Raw genomic sequence first — 12,222 nt, forward strand, 5'->3', positions numbered from 1 at the left:
CAAATTCAAATAACTTATTAATAATTAATAATTGAAATTCAAACTTTACATAAATTATAATTAATTATGGTGATATTATTTCCATAAGTTATTAATATATAATGGGATAATTAGCAAGAACCCCCTCATGTGGTAAAATCATGTAAGGTAGCTCCTCCTCAAAATAATAATTTGAGAAAACCCCATTAGATTATTCTCTAACTAATTTTTAAACGTAAGATTACAATACTGCCCTCAATGAATCTTAAACCCTAATCGGTTCTCATTTAATCCAGATCACAAATTTTTGTCTCATTCATCAGTCATCCCTCTCTCTCTGCCACCGACGCCATCAGAGGTTGTGGTCCAGTTGAAACCATAGCCTTCGTCTGCCTTCCTCTTCCTCAACTTCTTCCAAATCGTGCGCTCTGTTTCTGTAGATTCAAATGAAATTTCAATTTTTAGCAATTATTGCGAAATCGAGAAGTTACTTTTGACGATGCTCTTTCAATAATTTGTTTGGCAGATCATCATTGGAGGAGGAGGATCAAAAAATCTGATTTTGATATTCGGTTAGTTTTTCAATGGTTTCTGATTTGGTATTGAAATAATATATTTTCTGAATTAAAATTATGGGTTTTAAGGTTTATATTAATAAATCCATTGAATCTGTTGATATTAAGAATTATTAGGAATCCAGATTATTTTTTCTCTTTATCAGTGAAAATGCAGGAAAATGAATACATAAATACTCAAAATTGTATATAATTGACTTTTACTTCTAGTCGATTTTGTTTGTTCAAAATTTGCTACTTAGAATATGGAAGTGGGGTGGTGATGGTGTGGTGTGGCGACGACGTGGTGACGATGAAGAGCAGATCTAGGGTTTTTTGGTGCATTGTGGCGGAAGACGGCGCAGAAAAAAAAATTCGCGCAGGCAGGGCCCTTAATCGACTACGTGTGTTTAATCGACTATGTTCAATAGTCGGTTAAGGCTTAATCGACTATGTTCAGTAGTCGATTAAGGTTAACAGACTCCAGTTGTTAATTTTTTTTTTTTTTTTAATTTTTTGTTTTATTGATTCCAATGTATAAATCAATTACAATGTTTGCATATTTATTTTAAATATAGTTGTTTTTGCATTTTTTTAAACATCTAAGTCCATAAATATACTATATGTGCAAAAGGAAATAAAATAAATCTAAATTAATATGATTGATATAATCTATATCAATCAATGATATAGTTTATATATAATTATTTCCATGTATATTGATAAATTAATATATTAATTTGAATTATTAATTAATATATTAATTAATATATATATTAATATATTAATATATATATATTAAATAATTTAAAAAAAAATATTTTTTTAAATACTAAAATATTAAAATAAAGGAATACAATTGTTTTTTTTTTCAATATTCAATATTTTGGAATATTCAAATATCCTTTCAATAAAAAATTATATATATATATATATATATATATATATATATATATATATATATATATATATATATATATATATATATATATATATATATATATATATATATATATATATATATATTTATACATTAATTTTTATATATATTAATTTATTAATATATTGATTTTATACAAATATCCCAATTTTTTTTATTGAAAGGATATTTGAATATTCCAAAATATTGAATATTGAAAAAAAAATTTGTATTCCTTTATTTTAATATTTTAGTATTTAAAAAAATATTTTTTTTATGAAAATTATTTGAATATTCGTAAAAAAATTGAGTTTCATGAATTTTTTTCAATAAATATAATTTGAAATACTGAAAATATAAATAAGATTTTTTTATTTCGAATTTATAAAATATTAACTTTGGAAATAATATATATACATGTGGTAATTATTAAATGATTGTGTAAATGTAAAATAGGAAAGAACTTAAAAACATCCCTAAATAAAAATGCCACCTAATCAATTGAAGAATCCACCTCATCAATTGAACTCCAACTAAGCAATTTTGACAAATGACATCATCATTTGCCACATGTCAATCATTGAGGGCATAGATCCTCTTTTTATATTATATATAGATTACTTTCTTGACTGCTATATTACTGTAGGCAGTTAATGATAAATATAGGATGATAATTAATTTCTATTTTAAAATGTCTATAGCTACTAAAATACGTTTTAAAATAGAGATAAAAATTAAAATTAAAAAAAAGCCCTACATTTACTAGGTTGGAGATGGGAGAGTATTAAACATAAATATGGTAAATTTAATTTCTTAGGTTTTAGGTTGTTTCGTGTACGGAGCGGAAAACAAAAATTTTATATAAAAAACGATTTGATCATATACACACGTACTCGATAATAGCAATTAATTACATACCTTAACGCTTCCAGCGAAATTTAAATTGCAACATGCATATTAACTCGATCATTTAAACATGTAACATGCTCGCGATAAATCATACAAACGATTTCACAAAAACGTTCAAGCAAAAATATACATAAACAACATGAAGACATTCGATGTTTAATTTAATCTAATTAAATTAAAACCTAATTCATAACGGATCCGAAAAGTTACCTCCTAAAGCGTGAGGCGAGTTCTCGGATTGAAGCAAACTGCCATGGAGACCAATCCGTGCAGTCGGGAGGAGCGGCGGCGGACTCGCGGATCAGCGCCTGCGCGTGAGATTCATGCGCTGTATTCGGGCGGCGCGTGAGGGCGCGTGCGTCGGTGGTTCAACACCTTGCCTTTGAGTATATCCTTTCTCTACCAATCTAGCTTTGTAGGTCGCCACCTATCCATCCACTCCAATTTTCTTCTTGTAGATCTACTTGCAGCCTAAGGGTACTATTCTCTTGGGTGGGTCTACCAAGGTCCATTCCTTGTTGGAGTACATAGAGTCTATTTCGGATTTCATGGCATTTAGTCTATGTCCCATGTCCGCATCCGATACGGCTATTGTATGTTGTTGGATCTTGTCCAAGTTCAACATGATCTTCATCATTTTCGAGGAGGAATAACCTATCAGGCATTTTCCGAACTCTTTCGGATCTGCGTACTGAAGGTTCAGGAGGTATGTTAGTGGATTGTTGTATTTGCTCGATTACTTGTTCTTGCGCTTGAACTTCACAATGCGGTTCTTGAACTACTTCAAGTTCCATCATGTTGCATTTTCGATCTGATAGAAACTCCCTTTCTAGAAAGGTGACATTTGTCGAAACAAACGATTTTGCTTCCTTGACATAATAGAATCCGTATCCCATTGAGTCCTCGGGATACCCCCAAAGTAGCATAAGTCGGATTTACTATCCAACTTATCTCCTACTAGTCGCTTCACATAAGCGGGACAACCCCATATCTTAATATGTTTAATGTTAGGATTCCGGGAATGCCAAAGTTCGTATGGTGTGGATTTAACTGCTTTGGTCTTAACTATATTCAGCAAATACGCGGCAGTGCGAAGTGTGTGACCTCATAAGTATGCCGGTAAGTTGGTGAAACCCATCATAGATCGAACCATGTCTAACAAGGTTCTATTCCGACCTTCGGGAACTCCATTTAGTTGAGGAGTTCCACGTGGAGTCCATTGATATTGTATTCCATTCTCTTTTAGATAGTCAATGAACTCGATGCTCAAGTATTCTCCACCACAATCGAATCGTAGTTTCTTAATACCTCATCCGAGTTGTTTCTCTACTACGTGTCCAAAATCTTTGAACTTTTCAAATGTTTCGGACTTTTACTTCATCAAGTACACGTACCCATACCTAGAGTAATGATCGGTAAATGTAGCGAAGTAGTTGTAACCACCCTTCGCACCAACACTTAGTGGACCACATACGTTTGTATGGATCAACTTCAAAAGACCTTCGGCCCACTCCATTTTCCCTTTGTAGGGAGACCTGGTCATTTTCCCTTTAAGGCAGGATTCACAAGTTTGTAGTGATTTCACGTCGTCCAAAGTGAACAATCCTTCACTAACAAAATCGTTCATCCTTCTTTAAGAGACATGACCTGATCTAGCGTGCCAAAGTTGTGCGGGGTTTTGATCAATCTCCTTACGTTTTGCTGATATAACATTAATAGGTATTTCCCTTGGATTTAGTTCATATAAGATGTTTAATAGTCGTCCCTTGCAAATCACATTTTCATTCTTTTTGTATAATGCAAATCGAATTCCCATCAACAAAAGTAAAACCTTCAATATCAAAAACAGGAATAGAAATAAGGTTTCTAATGAGAGACGGAACAAATAAACAATCGTTCAAACAATAGGAAAACTAGAATCTAAAACATTTATGTAAATAGTCCCAATGGCTTCAGCAACAACTTTTGTTCCATTCCCCATCCTTAGGCAGGTCTCACCGCTCTAAGCTTTTTACTTCTTGTCATTAGCTGCAAATCATTACATATGTATTAGCCACAACCCGTATCTAATACCTAAGAAGAAAAATTTACAGACAAATTTACGTCAATGAAATATGTACCCTTTTCAGAACGTTTCTTCTTTAGGTAAGCCTTGCAGTTGCCCTTTCTTTCCACATTGATGACAAGCATCATCAGCATGCTTGATGATTTTCTCTTTAGGGACCCCACTACCTTCACCCACTTCGAACTTGCTGTTTGTGAAGGGAACTCTTTCCTTTCTCTTCTTTTGGGAAGAACTCTTCTTTCCAGAAGTAGCAGCAACGAGAACATATTTTTCTTTCTTGATGGTGTACTCGAAACTGACTAATATGTTCATTAACTCGTCCAATGGAGGATCAAGTTTGTTCATGTTGAAGTTCACTATAAACGATTCATAGGAACTAGAAAGAGACAACATGATGAAATCCAACGAGAGCTCGGCAGGGAGGGTGACGTCAAGGTTCACTAGCTTCGCAATGAGAGTGATCATCTTGAGACAGTGCTCGTGGACCGAAGCCCCTTCGCGCAGTTTCGTAGTGGTCAACTCCTTGGTAAAAGCGTACCTCGACGCCCTAATATTCTCACTATACATGCTATCGAGATGAGCCTTGATGTCGAAAGCATGTAACTGAGACTCATATTTCCTCGCAAGCGCGGGCTCCATGGCTGCTATCATGTAGCATCTAGCATGAGTGTCGTCCTTCTTCCATGCTTCATAAGTTCCATTTTCAGTATCAGTCGTTGTGGCATGAAGTCTCTCATTAAGAACATAGAGACGCCCCTTAACGGTTATCACAAGTTTAAGACTACGCAACCAATCTAGGTAATTAGGGCCATTGAGTTTATTGTCGAGGATTGATATTATGGGATTCTTACACATGATTATCTGAGAGGTCAGAGAAGAGAATTATTAGAGATTCGTATTAAATGATTTTACAATTAAATATATTTGAACTTTTATTATTTAATTGTTCTCCCACTAATTTTACTAAGTTCCACTTCCCTCTAGTAGACAAACGAGAAAACCGATTTTTCTTTAATGGGCTTTTGGTCCAATAGACAAATATAACATGTAGTTAATTTAGCCCGATTATATTTGCCCAAAGGTAGATCACAATCAATCATATCATTTATATGACCCTAAAGCAATTTTCCTCACACTTGATAATGACCTAAGTTAATCTTGCAAATTCAAAATCTTCGTGTGTCAAGTCTAACCTACTAATCAAAGACGCTCATAGAACTTAATTATACCAAATTAATGCAGTCCCTAGTTAATCTAGCCGACCACGTTAATCCAGCATAACCTTTTCTATGGCTACCTTCAACATTATGTCAATTGAACTACAACTTACCTTACTATAGTACTCCCCGCTAACACGGCTTACCGCACTATTGCAAAGGACTACACATGATTTAACCGTTAGTAGAAGGAAAGAAAAATTCAACAAATTGGTTTTTCTTTATAGCTTGAAATAATTCTTAATTAAATTAAGAATGAAGGATTTTGGAAATTTTTTTATCTCATCAGAAGGTTTGGATTGGTCGATTTGATTCCTACATCTATGTTCTCTAAAAGTATATGGAAACGCATATTGTCGTAAGAGGAACATACAACCTAACTATATAATTAATTACATTAATTAATTATTGGGTTTTTGAAAATAATTATAGGACATCAACTAGCATAAATCAACCAAATAATGTTGAGTTGCCAATAATTAAGTTGAAATATAATCAATATTGTATGTGTGTTCTATTAATTAAAATCAATTTAACAATTCAAATTAATTAATTAATCCAACACCTATTTACTAAAAAATATACTAAAAAATAGATGATTGTTGGATCGATTATCTAATTGGGTTTAATTGATAATAATTTTTCAAAAATTAAAATCAATTTGTATTAGGTTTAATTTTAGAAATCTGAAGAATTTTTTTTTATTTATTTTCATTTTTCAGTGAACCGGTTCGGCCCGACCGGTCTTATCGGTTCGGACCGAAACGGTCTGGTTCAGTCTGGTCCAGCTGGCTGAATCAGTGGGTCGGGTCAGTCAGACCGAAAACCGGTCTGACCGACTTGAATCCACGTCGATTCGGTCAGTTGGATCGGAAGAAACCATCGAACCGGCAGCTACGACAGGTTCGATCCGAACAAAATTAAAAACAACATTTTTTTCCAATTTAAAACAATTGTAAAGCTTGAAAAAAATTCTAAGAAATATTTCAAAAATATTTTAAACTTTCGAAAACACCCAATATAATAATACAACAATCACAATTCTAATAAATCGAACATGTATTAAAATTAAGCAAAATTCATTAAATCCGATTAATTGCGCAACGATCTCTGATACCACTGTTGGGAATCAGGCACGTGTAAGCAGTGGAAAATAAAAACTTTATATGAAAAACGATTTGATCATATACCAAGGTTGTAAAAAGCGGTAATTGGGTCGGAGGCGGTCAGGGACTGACTCATAATTAACCGGTGCGACGGTAATTAATCGGTGATAAATCTGAAATAAATTGGTTTTTAAAATTTAATATAATATATTTCTAGATATTATTTATAAATACTTAAAACATATACAAAAAGATATTTCAACATAGTTATATCTCTACCATGTATATATCCTAATAAAGTAATAAAAGTTTAATAATAATAGTAATATCATAATACATAAATATCCTTATAAAATAAAGGTTTGACCGCCTCAGACCGCCTCGGACCGCCTCAGACCGCCTCAAACCGCCAAAATACGATTTTTCAAACCTTTACACTAAAATCGTAAAGGTTTTGGACCGCCTCCGCCTCGGAGACCGATTAACCGGCCGCCTCGGCCGATTTTTAGAACACTGTCATATACACACGTACTCGATAATAACAATTAATTACGTACACTAACGCTTCCAGCAGAATTTAAATTGCAACATGTATATTAACTTGATAATTTAAACATGTAGCATGCTCGCGATAAATCATAATTCTCATACAAATGATTTCACGAAAACGTTCAAGCAAAAACATACATAAGCAATTTCATAAAACATTCCATGTTTAATTTAATCTAATTAAATTAAAACCTAATTCATAACGGATCCGAAAAGTTACCTGTTGAAACGTGAGGTGAGTTCTCGGATTGAAGCAAACCGCCACGGAAACCAATCCGTGCAGTCAGGAGGAGCAGCGACGGTGGACGCAGGGATCAGCGACGGCGCGTAAGATTCACGTGTTGTCTTCGGGCAGCGCGTTAGGGCGTGTGCGCCGGTGGTTCGGCGGCGGCATCTCGGCAGATTGACTCATTTGTCTTCCTCCTCTCTGATTTCACCTCCTATACCAAGTTCTAATAAATACGTGGCACTAGACACGCAAAAGTTAGAATTAACGGGAGAACAAAGCAAAAGGAATAGTTCTACCAAGTTTAATCGGCGCGTGGGGCATCAGTTTCCGGCGATGAGGCGGCGACGGCGGAGGAGAGGCAGCGGCCGTGTGAGATTCGAGCGGCTAGGGTTTCGTAGCGTGTATTGTTTCTGTGTGCAAGACCTATAAATCTTGTATTTATACTGTCTTGTATAAAAGCCCTAACGGGCTTAAGTTGGACCGGGCCCAACAACTTAACTTCGTTAGTCTTTCTTCACTCGTTTCTCATAACTCAATGATTGGAAAATTATAACAATTATATTTTCGGAATCATTGAAATGTCCTCGTCATTACGAATGCCAATTCTCGATCGCCAATTTCTAAAAGTGGAAACCCTAATTCAGTGGACCTTCTAAATTTGGAAACATCCCAATTTAGAAAGTTTACTAAGAAGTTCGCCTAGTTCTTTTCTTTATCTTATTCTCATTCATAATTCCAAATTGCGAATGTTGGACTCAATCATATTGATTTCCAATTATGCAAAGATTAAACATTTTTATCTTTGACCATTTATTTAAAGAACTCGAGTGCACGAGCAGTGTGACCCTCGATGGTTCAGGTGTAAGCTAGACGTGGCTCCACAACTCTTTGTGGTTTAAAATCGTCCCTAGAGTTACAACTAAGATGAAGCTCGTTTTAACTTAATCACCCAACGAATCAAGATTGGCGTCCAGAAACTACGCGTCATGATTCCCTAGGTACAAATGAAGTGTCTGCAAGAACCGTTTGATATAGTTAACGTACAGTACGATCCCTTCGATTCATATGTCCTGATTGAACTAGAGGCATTGGTTCATCCAGACCTCCTTTGTAGTTCAATAACCGGGCGATCGTCTAAGTGTTGTAATCGGTACGTGCATGACTTAGAGAATCGAATTCCCTAATAATCACTTAAATCAGCTCTGGCCAGAGACTTAAAGATTACAAACTATGAGAACACACAGGACATCCAAGACAATTCTAGCGATCGAATCCCCGACTACAATGCACAGACCTCCCACTAGATTTCGGACTACACGAACACTAACCCTTGGGGCGGTCCTCGGTGGAACTCAGGGACAGGTCACGATACAGCTGGTCCTCTAGTGAAGTCACGGTGATGTCTAGGTCTTAAGGACTAATGGTGTACAACTATACCATAGAGATCTCTACTCGATTATTGAGAACCACTTAGAGATTTCTAGGGTGAGAGAGCTCAGTGAACTCGTCAACTTACGAGCACCCACTTATGCATACCGATATGACAATATCGTTTACTGATAAGACGCAATACACATACACTAAGTGCTAGTCTTTTAATGGGAAAGGCCGATATCCTCATTGGTGGCGTAACCCTTAGACTAGGAACACTATTTAACAGTTATAATACTTCAGCAAATATCTCTCGATCCTAAAAGATCAATTACGAGTAATTATTGTAATAACTGTAAGGACTATATCTATGTTTGATTAAGGGACAAAGACATAGAATACCAAGGTGTTTTATCATTAATACGAAAAAGGATTATTTATTACAAGAATAAATGGAAAGACCACATTCACAAGTTGGCTTGTTGGTCACCTACTCTAACGCCAGGTACATTCACCGAGAAACCTAGGACACCGTCTCTCAATCCGTCAACAATAGCCTGCCTTTGACGGGCAATACCCAAACCCGAGAGATATTTCGACTCTGCTTCACCTTCAGCTCTCTTGATTTGCAGTATCTTTTCAGCTTCGGCTTTCTCTGTACCAGCCAGCCTCATCCTTGCAGCAGCATTAATTTCATTCATGGCTCTCTTGACATGCTCGTCTGGTTTTATGTCAACAATCAGTGTCTGAACGATTTCGTACCCGTAGGCAGACATTGCCTTTTCGAGTTCATCTTCCACAACCTTAGCAATGTCGTTTTTTCTGTTCAAAAGTGTCGTCAAGATTCAGTTTTGATAGAGTGGCTCTTATCACGTCAAAGACATAAGACTGAATTTGGCTCCTCGTGTTACTGAGTTTGTAGAAAGCATCGTTCGCCTTATTCCTTATTCATTCACCTATTTTGGCTGAGGTTGTAGAAATCATCGTTCGCGTTGTAGTTTCAATGGATGACATGCCCGAGAATTGTAATTATCATCATAACGATTTATTTTTATGAATTTGTGACATTGAAAAATGTGTGGATAGTTATTAACTTAATAGTAAATGCATGATATATCGACAGGTTGCCTTCGGTGTGACCCGGGTCCGATTTTCAAGCTCGAGTATTATTCATTTCTCAAATCGATTTTCAAGCTCGAGTATTATTCGTTTCTCAAATGGCTTCTTCAATCGGTCAGTTTTTTTTGTCTATAAATATTTTCAATAAATTTCCAGATTTAGAGTATTATTTTTGCTGTAATGATCTTATTTTTTTATTTTTTATTATACTAGCAAGATGCACGTGCGTTGCACGTGTCTAGTTAAGTATTTTGTTAATTTTGAGTTATGTATTGCATTTCCAAAAAAAATGTTCGGAGGAGTTCAGGCAATGGTATGAGCTTTCTAGTATTTTTTTACCGTAGCATGAAATTCAGTGACAATCTCATATGTGAAAAGCAAAACATTGTAAGTTTTAACCTTATCATAGAATTTTTCTTGAAACTTTTAGATAAAAACTAGATAATACTAACTTTTAATTTATAATACATAAAATCAAAATTAACAAAATACTTAACCAGACACGTGCAACACACGTTCATCTTGCTAGTATAATAAAAAAAAAAAAATAAGATCATTAGAGCAAAAATAATACTCGAAATATGGAAATTTATTGAAAATATTTATAGATTATTGAAAATATTTATAGACCAACAAAACTGACTGATTGAGGAAGCCATCTGAGAAACGAATAATACTCGAGTAATGATATGAGCTTTCCAGTATTTTTTTACCGTAGCATGAAATTCAGTCACAATCTCATTATGTGAAAAGCAAAAATTGCAAGTTTTAACTTGATCATAGAATTATTCTTAGAAACTTTTAGAGAAAAACTAGATAATACTATTTTTTATTTATAATACAATTTTAGGCTAATATAGAAATGCAATACATAAAATCAAAATTAACAAAATACTTAACTAGACACGTGCAACGCACGTGTATCTTGCTAGCATAATAAAAGAATAAAAAAATAAGATCATAACAGCAAAAATAATACTCGAAATATGGAAATTTATTAAAAATATTTATACACCAACAAAACTGACTGATTAAGGAAGCCATTTGAGAAACGAATAATATTCGAGCTTGAAAATCAGACCAGAGTCACACCGAAGCGAACCTGTCGATAAATCATGCATTTACTATTAAGATAATAACTATCCACACATTTTTCAATGTCACAAATTCGTAAAAAAAAAAATCGTTACAATGATAATTACCTTTCTCGGGCATGTCATCCATTGAAACTGACAAGGCGAATGATGCTTTCTACATGCTCAGCCAAAATAGGTGAATGAATTGAATAAGAACGATGCTTTCTACAAACTCATCAACACGAGGAGTCAAATTCAGGCCTATGTCTTTGACGTGATAAGAGCCACTGTACCGAAACTGAATCTTGACGACACTATTGAGCAGAAAAAACGACATTGCTAAGGCTGTGGAAGATGAACTCGAAAAGGCAATGTCTGCCTACGGGTACGAAATCGTTCAGACACTGATTGTTGACATTGAACCAGACGAGCATGTCAAGAGAGCCATGAATGAAATTAATGCTGCTGCAAGGATGAGACTGGCTGCTACAGAGAAAGCCGAAGCTGAAAAGATACTGCAAATGAAGAGAGCTGAAGGTGAAGCAGAGTCGAAATATCTCTCGGGTTTGGGTATTGCCCATCAAAGGCAGGCTATTGTTGATTGATTGAGAGACAGTGTCCTAGGTTTCTCGGTGAATGTACCTGGTACAACTGCTATGGATGTCATGGACATAGTTCTTGTCACTCAGTACTTTGACACAATGAAGGAAATCGGTGCTTCTTCAAAATCGTCTGTTGTCTTTTTCCCACATGGGCCCGGTGCGGTTCGTGATGTGGCTGCCCAGATCCGTGGCTCCAACATTCTTCATTGAAAAATGCCCCCCCCCTTCCCGATTTTCGAATTGGAGGTTTAAATTATGTATTGGATTTCTATATTAGCCTAAAATTGTATTAAAAATAAAAAATTAGTATTATCTAGTTTTTCTCTAAAAGTTTCAAGAAAAATTCTATGATCAAGTTAAAACTTCCAATTTTTGATTTTCACATAATGAGATTGTGACTGAATTTCATGCTACGGTAAAAAATACCGGAAAGCTCATACCATTGCTCGAGTATTATTCGTTTCTCAAATGGCTTCCTCAATCAGTCAGTTTTGTTGGTCTATAAATATTTTCAATAAATTTCCATA

The 12,222-nt window shown here is 34.9% G+C and overlaps 1 long non-coding RNA gene and 1 pseudogene across 1 annotated transcript; both read left to right on the forward strand.

The window, feature by feature from the left end:
* Positions 1–254: 254 nt before the first annotated feature.
* On the forward strand, positions 255–1,061 carry LOC148766352 (uncharacterized). Its single transcript, XR_016034877.1, has 3 exons — positions 255–400; positions 506–551; positions 797–1,061. It is a non-coding gene; the product is annotated as an uncharacterized LOC148766352 (long non-coding RNA).
* An 8,941-nt stretch (positions 1,062–10,002) lies between these two features.
* LOC148766353 (hypersensitive-induced response protein 1 pseudogene) lies at positions 10,003–11,905 on the forward strand (annotated as a pseudogene).
* The last annotated feature ends 317 nt before the right edge of the window (positions 11,906–12,222 follow it).

This window comes from Erythranthe guttata, chromosome 12 (genome assembly GCF_056151865.1).
Source record: "Erythranthe guttata isolate IM_541 chromosome 12, IM_541, whole genome shotgun sequence".
NCBI lineage: Eukaryota > Viridiplantae > Streptophyta > Magnoliopsida > Lamiales > Phrymaceae > Erythranthe > Erythranthe guttata.